Source organism: Pinus tabuliformis, chromosome 5_1 (assembly GCF_031772625.1).
Source record: "Pinus tabuliformis cultivar Carrire ecotype Pingquan chromosome 5_1, CPIR1, whole genome shotgun sequence".
Classification (NCBI taxonomy): Eukaryota; Viridiplantae; Streptophyta; class Pinopsida; order Pinales; family Pinaceae; genus Pinus; species Pinus tabuliformis.
Genome location: NC_142305.1, coordinates 910289635 through 910300078, shown reverse-complemented (window position 1 = coordinate 910300078; position 10444 = coordinate 910289635).

Below are 10444 nucleotides of genomic sequence, written 5' to 3'. Positions count from 1 at the left end.
GAATCAATGGCTACCTCCCTATCCCTTGAATTAATTCAAGACAATCTAGTAAGAAGTCTCGACAGGGCTCCCGATGTTGGTGGGACAATGTGGAGGCGAGGTCACATATGGATGGACAGGTGGAGGTTGGGCAGGACACATAGCGGTCGCCCAAATCTCCAAGGCAATACATCATATGGCTTCAAGTGGATGTCAAAGTAGAGTTGGGAGGATGTGAGGGTCCCATCATTTCAAAGAATTTGTAGGATCAGAAACAACAAGAGACAATTAATGGTGAGGAGGAATTCTATTGCAAATTGGTTGAGGACATGGCTCCCCAGATCCCTAGGACAAAATGTGTATTTAATGGGACTGCATCTCGAGGACCTCCATGGGATAATGGCACAAGTAGTGGATTTTTGTGTAACAGGAGAGCGGGGAAAATATAAGTCACCATCACCCTCCATTAGGATGCCCACAGTTAATGGATTGGTGTGCAATGGCGATAACAATGAGAGTTGGCTAAGTGCATAAATAAGTACGTCGGGAGGTCATGGTGGGAATCCTTTTGAGGAGGAGTTGGCGCACTAGAAGCGGGCTGCTGAATTCCTATTCAAGTTAATAATGGGGAGACTTGACCTCATTACCCGTTTATTAGAACTGTTTGAAAAGGACCGAGTTACTAATGTCGACAGAATCAACGTGAAATTTAAGGTTGTGGAGGCAACCTTGGAGAAAAAAAGCGTCAAGATGGATACTTACCTCCTCACTGCCAATTCAGAGTTGGTTAGTGACAATGTATCACCGAGGACAAAGAGATAATTGTAGGACTCTTGAAGGAGGTTGTAGCCCAACTTCAGAGCGATGGAGGAGCTGACGATTCTAGTGTAGGACCGAGCAGCCAAGGCAATATTGTCAGCGAGGATGAGTGGAAGCTCAACCTTGGACAATGTTTTCTTATGATTTGTAGATGTATTTTGTTATTAGGACTGTACTTTTGGATCTATGAGATATTTCACTGCTTTTTAATAGTATATAAGGAAACTAGGAGAAAGAAAATTGTTTCAAGGCTATACTGGGACATGGAAGCATATGCTAAGTTTGAAGCAAGATTTTTTATTCTGATGTAAAATTGTTAAGGCCGTGAAATCTAGATTTTGAATACAAAGTAACCTTTTTGCTAAAAAAAAAATTATGGATGAGTCTGCAGTAGCTATGAGAGACTTCAATTGGATGAATTTATAGATCAAGGAGAGAATAAGCCTCTACTTGGTTTATATTAAGAATGATCACATGTACTTGGCACTCCTAATTTTTTTGTTTTTTATTGTTATGGTTTGTTATTTTTAATTTGTCACTTTTATGAAGCTTATTTCAATTTCGTTTATAAAAGTTATTATTCTGACACATAGTTGTAAATGCACCTAATTTCTCTCTATGCAACACTTCAATGCACCATATCAAATTTGTAACTTTATGCATTATTATTGTTACTTTAATTTTTATAAATACTATATTGGATCAATTTGCAAAGATACATGTGAAAATTTTATAATCTCTTCAATAATAAATCACATATTTAATATGAATTTAATTTATAGTTATATTTATCTAAGGTGTAAAATAGTTTATTTGTGTGGAGTTTGGTATCCATCAGGTTACAGATTGAAACATCACGGGGAGGGGTCGAGAGCAGGAGCCACTTATGGGAAATAAACTATTCCCCTAGTGAAAAAACCGTCCTCAACCTAAGCTCTAACTGAAATCAAGAATAGAAGGAAAATGTTAATTCTCTCAAAGAAGGTCAAAAATAAAAATCCACAACTATAAATAGCTAAGTCAAATTGTCGTATAGTTGATCATGAAACTGAAACATTATGATTAGCCACACTTTAGCCAAACTATATAGAATTATTTTGGAAAAGAAGATTAGCCTATGGCTAGAAAGCCATAGTAAAAGAGCTAAAGGACAAACTAGGCTTAGGAGATATCATTTAACTATAGATCATCTTATTACTCTTAGGATCATATTAAAGGAGTGTTGCAAAAATAAAACTGATCCCTTATGTTGTTTCATTGACTTTAAGAAAATTGTTGACATCATTCCTAGGACAAATCTGTGGACGAGGTTGGAAGAGATAATGGTTCATCTTGAGTCGAGGGTTGTTGTGACAAGGCTATACGTGAATGTTATTACCAATTTTAGGACCATTGAGGACTGGTTGGAAGAAATTAAATGCAATATTGGATTCAAGCAAGAATGTCCCTTATCCCCTACCCTTTTTAAAATATATGTTGATAAGCTAGAAGATTGTTTGGAATATGAATCTTGGGTTGGGCCCATGCTCACTAGTATAGTCATAACTCTTCTTCTTTATGCTAATGATATCGTTCTCCTGGTGAGGAGCCATTATGCTCTTGGCAAGAATTTAAGCATCCTCCAATATTTTTGCTTCAAGATGGGTATGACTATTAATTTTGAAAAACTAAAGTTACAATGATTGAATCCAAAAATATTAGATATGATACTTTTATGTTTGACAACAACTACTTGGAAACTCCTATTTCAGAATCTCATCACTCCTATTATTTTATATGGATGTGAGCTTTGGAGTTGCATTACTTCTATAGAGTCATCACTCTTATTATTTTATATGGATGCGAGGTTCGAGGTTCCTATATCTCTAGTGAATCATTGACGAAGATAGAATGGACTTAAAATTATTTTATAACCTACAATATCAAGATTAAAGGAAATACTCCCTATCCTTTCCTTTTGATTGAAGCAAGTTTTTCCCCATTGAAAGCATGACTATGACTAGGTATATAATGTATAAGAAGAAATTAAATAAGATGGAAGCCAAACGGTTTCCTAAAATTGCTTCTAACTATAGCCAAAACCCCCACCTTTGGATCAATAGGGAATGGTATCAAGATGCTCAGTCCTAGCTTGATCATTTTACGGAACAAGGATACTATTAAAATTGTTATTGCTTCAAAATTGAAGGAGAAATTGTGGGGTTGATAAAGAGTTAAAGGAGAAAAAGAAACTAAGATATTATAAGGAGGTGATGAATGCCAATCTTGGAAATCAAAGTATCCTTTTGTTTTGACTAAAGTTTGCTAAAATAAGAACAAAACTGCATGACCTTCATAATGAAATTGGGTGTTGGTCAATTCCTTAAACACCATGAGATAAAAGAATTTGTCATCTTTGTGACACTAACAGAGCTAAGGATGAAAAAAAACATTCTTTTAGCTTGTCCCTCTTATACTCACATTTGATCTAATTTTCAAAATATTTGCCACATCACCAGTTTATTTGACCTTTTAAATCAACAATACAATGGTGATTTTGGAACACTTCTCTTAACATGCTAAATAATACCAAGTAATCTCTTACATTCTTAAGGTCCAATAAACCATATCAAGTCTTAGTGAACATTAATTATCATCATCATCATCATATATTTTATAATATTATCTTTTTAAAATTATAATGATATATTATATTTAATTTTTCTTCTTCTTTTTTTTTTAAACTTATTACATACTAAAAACTCTATTTAAATCAATCAGATATGAAAATGCCTCTAATGAAAATAATAAATTATAATTAATGAAAAGCAGTCCAAAGTTGTAAAATTAAAAGACATTATTTACTAGGCCACAATTTGGCTCAGACAAAGAATTTCCCCTCCAATCTGGTAATTTTTTTTCAAAAAATTTGTGACAGTGTTGAAATTGTTTTTTCAATGGAAGAAATAGATTCAACGCCATCAAAAATCTCTTGAGCCCCCAAGATATTGAAGTTTGACAACTATAATCTGAATTTTCAAAATTTGTATTATTTTCGAGAAAAATTTGTTGTGTACTTACACACCCAAAATAAAAACTTCAAAATTAAAAGACATTAAAGAACGGTAACCGTTAAATATTTTTAAAATTACAGCTAATCTTGTATATGTTGAAATGGTATATGAAAAGGTCACAACTCCATTTTATTTGGAAAAGGTCACAAATCCATTTTATTTGGAAAAGGTTACATAAATTATTGACTTGCCTGATTCCGTGATCCAGCCCCCAAAAATAATCTCGTAAAAAGTCTTATACTTTTTAATACCATTAAACTAAGAGAAATGTCAAGTAGGATACGTTTCCAAGCACATTGACAATATCATTATATTAAAGATTCGTTGTTTGATATTGAAAAAGTTAAAGAGGGATTGCATTTAAAGGGATTCTTTAAAGGAGTGTTTATTTTTTTTAATAAAAATTGGAAAATATAAGTTCATGTAATAAAAGTTTATAGTATAGATGTATAAAGTAGTTTTTAACCAAATTTAAGATGTTAACCATGTTTATGTATATATGGTTATCTTTTACTATTTTTTTTATGTAATAGTATACAAACTTTCTTAATGTAAAAAGATAGTAGAAAAATATTTAGAATCTTATAAAGAAAAACATATTTGGTTGTATATGAGAAGGTGAGAAAATTTCCATTATATTCTTGTTTTCTCTAATTGCATCATTGAATCTAGTTGGTGAAGGTTGGACTAGTGAACCCAATTACCAAGGATAATGTTTATAGATTATCTCTAGAATCCTTTGAGTTTGTTGGTCAACAATCAGAGGTTATGGATTGTCAATTTGCTTGACGATTTGTGAAAGGTTGGTGTCATTTCTGATAGAGTTCCTTAATTTTTGAAAGCATCTAGTAGCTTCTTTTGCTAGAGAAAAATTCCCATTATTATTTCCACCTTGAAATTAATGTTGCTTTCTTGTTCTAATTTTTCAATGAAAGATCAAAAGGTTAGCTCTAGATTGTCGATGGACCCCTCTTGTCTCTATAGAGATTTGTAAGTTTCGCAAAGTTCCCTATAATCCATGTAACTAGGGCAAGGGGCAAAAATTTCCAAGCATATGCCATTGAGGAAAAGGAAGAAGGATTTGAATTTTCAAGGCAAAATAAGAGGCACGCAACCCAATTTGAGCCTATGAAATCTTATTCTTGTGTTCCTTCGTCCCATATTGAAAACAAATTGATAATCAAAAGCACCCACTCCAAGGAAAATACATTCTAGCAGAGGCTTTTAGTGTTATAAAATTGGCAAAAATTGTCAAAAAAATCGCTAAAGCATTTGTTTGCGATAGCGGATGTTTTAGTGGAGGTTTTAACATAACTTTATCACAATTGAAAATTTATGGGTGGCTGGAGGTTTTAGTAGATTTTTTTTTTTGCGGTGCGCTTCATGGAACAAGTAGCATTGGTGTGCTACATATATAAAAGCACCAGGCGACATACATAACTAAAAGAACTAAGGTGTAGAATGCAAAGAAAATTGGCGTGTAATATATACCGCACCGAAGCTTAATATATACTGCACAGGTGCTATTATATCAAATAGCCCTAGAGTGTTCTTGTAAGGAACGACATCGGGGCACATAAAAAATAATTGTTGTACCGGTGCATTGTCTTAAACTTGTAGTGCTAATGTGTATCATTTGTACAAATGTCTCAATGCATTAGTTATACAAAAGTACCGATGTTTTTTGTTTTCATAATGCACCAGGATGAAAATAATATTTTGTAGCACCAGACTGTTAGTTCTATGAAAGCATTGATGCGTTGAGAATTACAATGCACTGGGGTGTTAATCTCAAACAATACCGGTGCTTGAAGAAATAAAAGTCTTGGTGTTGTCGTTTTCTAAAAAGGCATCGGTCATGCAAAAAGATGTCGTCATGGTGCTTTAATATAAAATAATGCATCGATGCATTTTTATGTCATAGATACACTGATTTTTTGAATGAGATTTTCTCTTTTTTGTAAACATCGACTTGTGCCAATGCAATTATTGTAATTTTTAAAATTCGTTGTTTATAAAAAAATCGACATATATCTTATAACAGTATTCCTATAAATTAAAATTTGATTAGTGCATTTGTATATGGTGTTTGGATTAATTTGTTATATTATCAAATTTCGCATCTCCTCATTATTTAATCATCCATATATTTAATCAACGGTGTAACATTTCACAACGACATTGGATAACACAATAGAATAAATTAAAATGTATTTTATTATATATCAATAAGAGGCCCTTTGTCATACAAAATGGGAATGTTATTGGTAACCACTTATCTTTCAATTGAGACATTGCGTCCATTACATTAAACAAAATGTCTGATTTTCACAGACAATTATTTCAAAAAATACAACAAGTTGCATTGATATCCAAATAGATCATCATTCTTTGTTGGAATTGTAGTTAGTTCTTGAGCTACTTCAATTACTTGGGTTATTTGGAGGAATGCTTTGTTGACTGCATCGATTTTTTTCATCTCTTTGATCTTGTTCCATCTAAAAACATAAAAATAAAGGTTAAATGAGTGTATCTACATTGGTGAGAATAATGAAAATTGAAATAAATAATATACATCAATGTAAATCGAATAACGACGTACCATAGCAAGAACTGACTCATAAACTGTACACATGGTTTCAAAACCAAGTCTCATGCCTTGTTGCAACAAGTCTTCTACTGACATAGTTTCATACTTTGTTTCCTACATGTTTTAAACCCCATTATAAATCATATATTTAATATAAAGGTAAAGGATTTTTTTATTCTATTAATTATAAACTCAAAGAAGTAAAACAACATAGATACTTACAAACTCCACAATTAATTTTTGATATGCCAACATATGCTCACAACCCTTATTTAACCCAATATCAATCAATTCTTTCGATGACCCTTCTTTGTATGTTAGCACCTATTTAAAGACATTCATGGATGGTTCCTGTAAAACAACTTAAAATATATAAAAATGAAACTTTGAGTTGTTATAAGGAAATATTAATAATTACTCACGAACTTTGACATCCACCATTTTCTTCCTTGCCGTATTGTTTTATGTGCTGAATGAGTTCCATCTTGTTTTATTTTCTGCAAGAAAATACTTGAAAATTAATATTTAATGTTAAATTATTTTTTTATATGTACAAAGTCAATCATGATTACATGCATTTGAAGCACGTTGTTGTTGAGATGGCTCCTCTTGTGATGCAATTATGTCCATTGAGATGGCTCCTCCTGTGATGCAATTATGTCCATTGAGATGGCTCCTCTTGTGATGCAATTATGTCCATTTCTTTGACCATCTCCTTATACACTTTTATGGACATTCCTACTGGCATGTTTCACATATCAGCGCATTGATCATTTCAGATTTTCATAATCTTCCCAAAAAAAAGTAATAAACTATTTTTATAATGATATATCAAAACTAAATATAACAAAATCGATATTAATAAATGAATGGTTTGTAGTAATATATACATATAATTCTAAAAAATCGTTTTATATAATTAGGAATATTACCTTTTGAATAATTCGTTTTTGTTGTTGTATGTTTTTGTTATTACAAGTTTGACATGTCTCATTGACCACTTTTCTGGAACACTTTCTGTAGTTTAGATATAATTTTCTTCTTAGAATCATTAAGTTGATTTTAGTATTGTAATTGGAAAGTACATCTATACTTTCGTTCCACTAGAAAAATTTCTCTGTTTCATTAACCTCCAGCACCACTCCAGATGAGCTAAGGACCAATTCATCCTCATTTACATGTTATATAATTTTTCTTTTCTTAGAATTACATTGATATTTTCCTTCGTTGTTTCTCCCTATAGAACATTAAACATATATGAATTAATAGATTGTTTGAAACATGCTATCAAATATTCTTAAGTATATTATTAATGGAAAAAAAAAACAAACAAACAAACAAACTCTTATTGAATAGTAATTTTTCATTCACCTAATTCATCATTCTGCAATTTTTCTATCAAAATTTTATGCTCTTTGGCCCTTAGATTAGAAATAATCTTTTTAATTAATGGAAAAACCTGTGAGCAATTTTTAAACCGATGTTTCGGACTAGCTAGGTGAGTCCATCATCAGGGTAATGAGATCTGCATTTTGAGAAAGAGAGAGTCAAGAAAATGAGAACCTATTAATAGAAGGATGGATAGATAACCTAGGTTTGGAGAGGTCGGCTTGATTTTCAACAATTTATTAATAAATGGATAAATAAATTTTTAATTTTGATAGAAATAATCTTATCAACCTTGTTCATTTTGTGGCTCTGCATTACACACACCAACCAATACATATTAGTTAAACTTACATATAGTTCAAACATATTAATTTTGTAAAGAATTTACAAAGAACTTTCTTTCTCTGCTTTTTTTATGTGCTATCATTGTGTCGATCAATATTTTTGTTACTTGAGACCTTCTGAGACATTTTTTTATCAATATACAACCTGTACCATTCAATACAAAATCCATTAAATATATTTTACAAATAAATCAAATAATTTTCAACGAAAATAAGTTCTAGTAACTCGTGTGTTTATGAGAACCAATGCACTAGTGCGTTTGTAACATTAAACGCATTGAACGTCTAATTGTTCATCACAATCATGGAAAATTATTATTTTTAAATAATTTTAATTATGATGGTGTGATTTGTAAGGCTAAACGCATCACAATGATTTAATGATGCTATTTAGAAGAGGTGTGTCGCTGCATTATATTACACTAAGAGCAACAATGAACAGACTGGACAAAATTGAAAGTATTATAATATACCGACGTGTTGTATTACATAGGGAGTGTTGGTGCATTATATTACATATGGCGCACCTTGGAACATATAGCCACTTTCAAAAAAACGAAGAGGGCTAATAGGGTTTGGATCTAATTCAATAAGTGATTCCCCTATTTTACATGTCAAACTCCCTATATATGGCAAGTATACAAACTTATTAAATCTAAAATTCCTAAAATGAAAAACCCTAATTGTGAAGTGGTAGAGACGGTTAGACCCTAAGGTGAAATTTTGCAAGAAGAAACAAGGCTTTAAGGTAAGTATTGATTTTTTTTTAATTAAATTTGAATAGGAACAGAGATCATAAATTTTTTTATTAGTAATATATATAGTAAATTTTTTATTATACAGGGTTATCATTATTATTATTATTATTTTATAAATTGTGAATAAATGTAATAGAAATTGTAAAATATTTTAATGGTAAAATTTAAAATTTTTGTTGTCTAGGGTTTTGAGTGAATCACCATACTTTTCAACTTCTGATCTTTCGGTGAATCCAAAATATTTCGCAGCTCCACAGTGCTCCCATTATGTCTCCCTTGCAAATTATTTTTCTTTTAATTAAACCCTAACAAAATTGTAAAAAAAATATTGGTAAAATAAACAGTAAAATTTAAAATTTTACTATGCAAGTTTTTGAGTGAATCGCCATACCTTTCAACTTTTGATCTTTTGAATAATTATGCTACTCCAAATAATTATACTGTTGCAAAGTGCTCCTGGTATCTCTCTCTTACAAATCACTCCCTTGGAATTTTCGATAAAATAATTAAATGGTGAATAACTTTTATTATTTAAAAGATTTTGTGGAATTAGATTTCGAAAAATATGTGTCGTTCGTTTTTTAATTAAAAAAAAAAAAAAAAAAAAAAAAAAAAAAAAAAAATCAATTTCTCTGTACATCAGTGCATTCGATAGTCAAGCGCACTGGTGCATTTATAAAACAAGTGCATTGACATTGTCGGGCTGCCCAATTTTTTCAACGCACCAACATGATACATTTCTTTTTAAAAAAATTGAAATCCCGAAACAGTGTGATTACTTTTTTTAACGCATTGGTGTAGTTTCTGTTTAAAAGTATCACTGCTCTAATTGTTATAAAATCATTGAGTTGGTTAAATCCATTTTTATTTTTTTTAATCTGGAAATAGGTGCGTAGCGGTGCTATTTCTTTTTAAACACATATGTGCGCTTTTTTAGAAGAGCATCAATATGATAACATTTCTTTTTTCGGAATGTCAAAAAATGGTGGGGGTATTATTTGAATGTACCATTGTTATTATTTTGTTAAATGCATCGGTGCGCTTTATTCTGATAAGTGCATTGGTTGGGTTTAAAATCTATCTGAAATTTTAATTTCACATAAAATGGCATATTAATCTCAAATTGTCCTTTAAGATGCATCCACATGAATTACAGTAGTTCATAGTATACATTTTCCACTTAAAGTCGTCTTATTCTTGAAAAATGGTTTCAAAACTATATTGAAATTCATATTGTAGTTATATGGTTCTCGAGATTAATTTTAGATATGCACACAAAATTTTATTTCTGATTTTTCTCAAATGCAGAGACAAAATCTCAATAATATCAAATGGTCAATTCTTCAAATTCTAGCTCATTCCATATTTTTGATCAAATTCCTTCACGAAGTTATCCCTTTCCATCTCTAGTAAGTTTAGATTTTATTTATATTTTGATTATCTAATTGATTTTAATTTTTTAATCCATGTCAATTTGAATAAAAATGTATCCAAATTTGTAGGATCCTAATT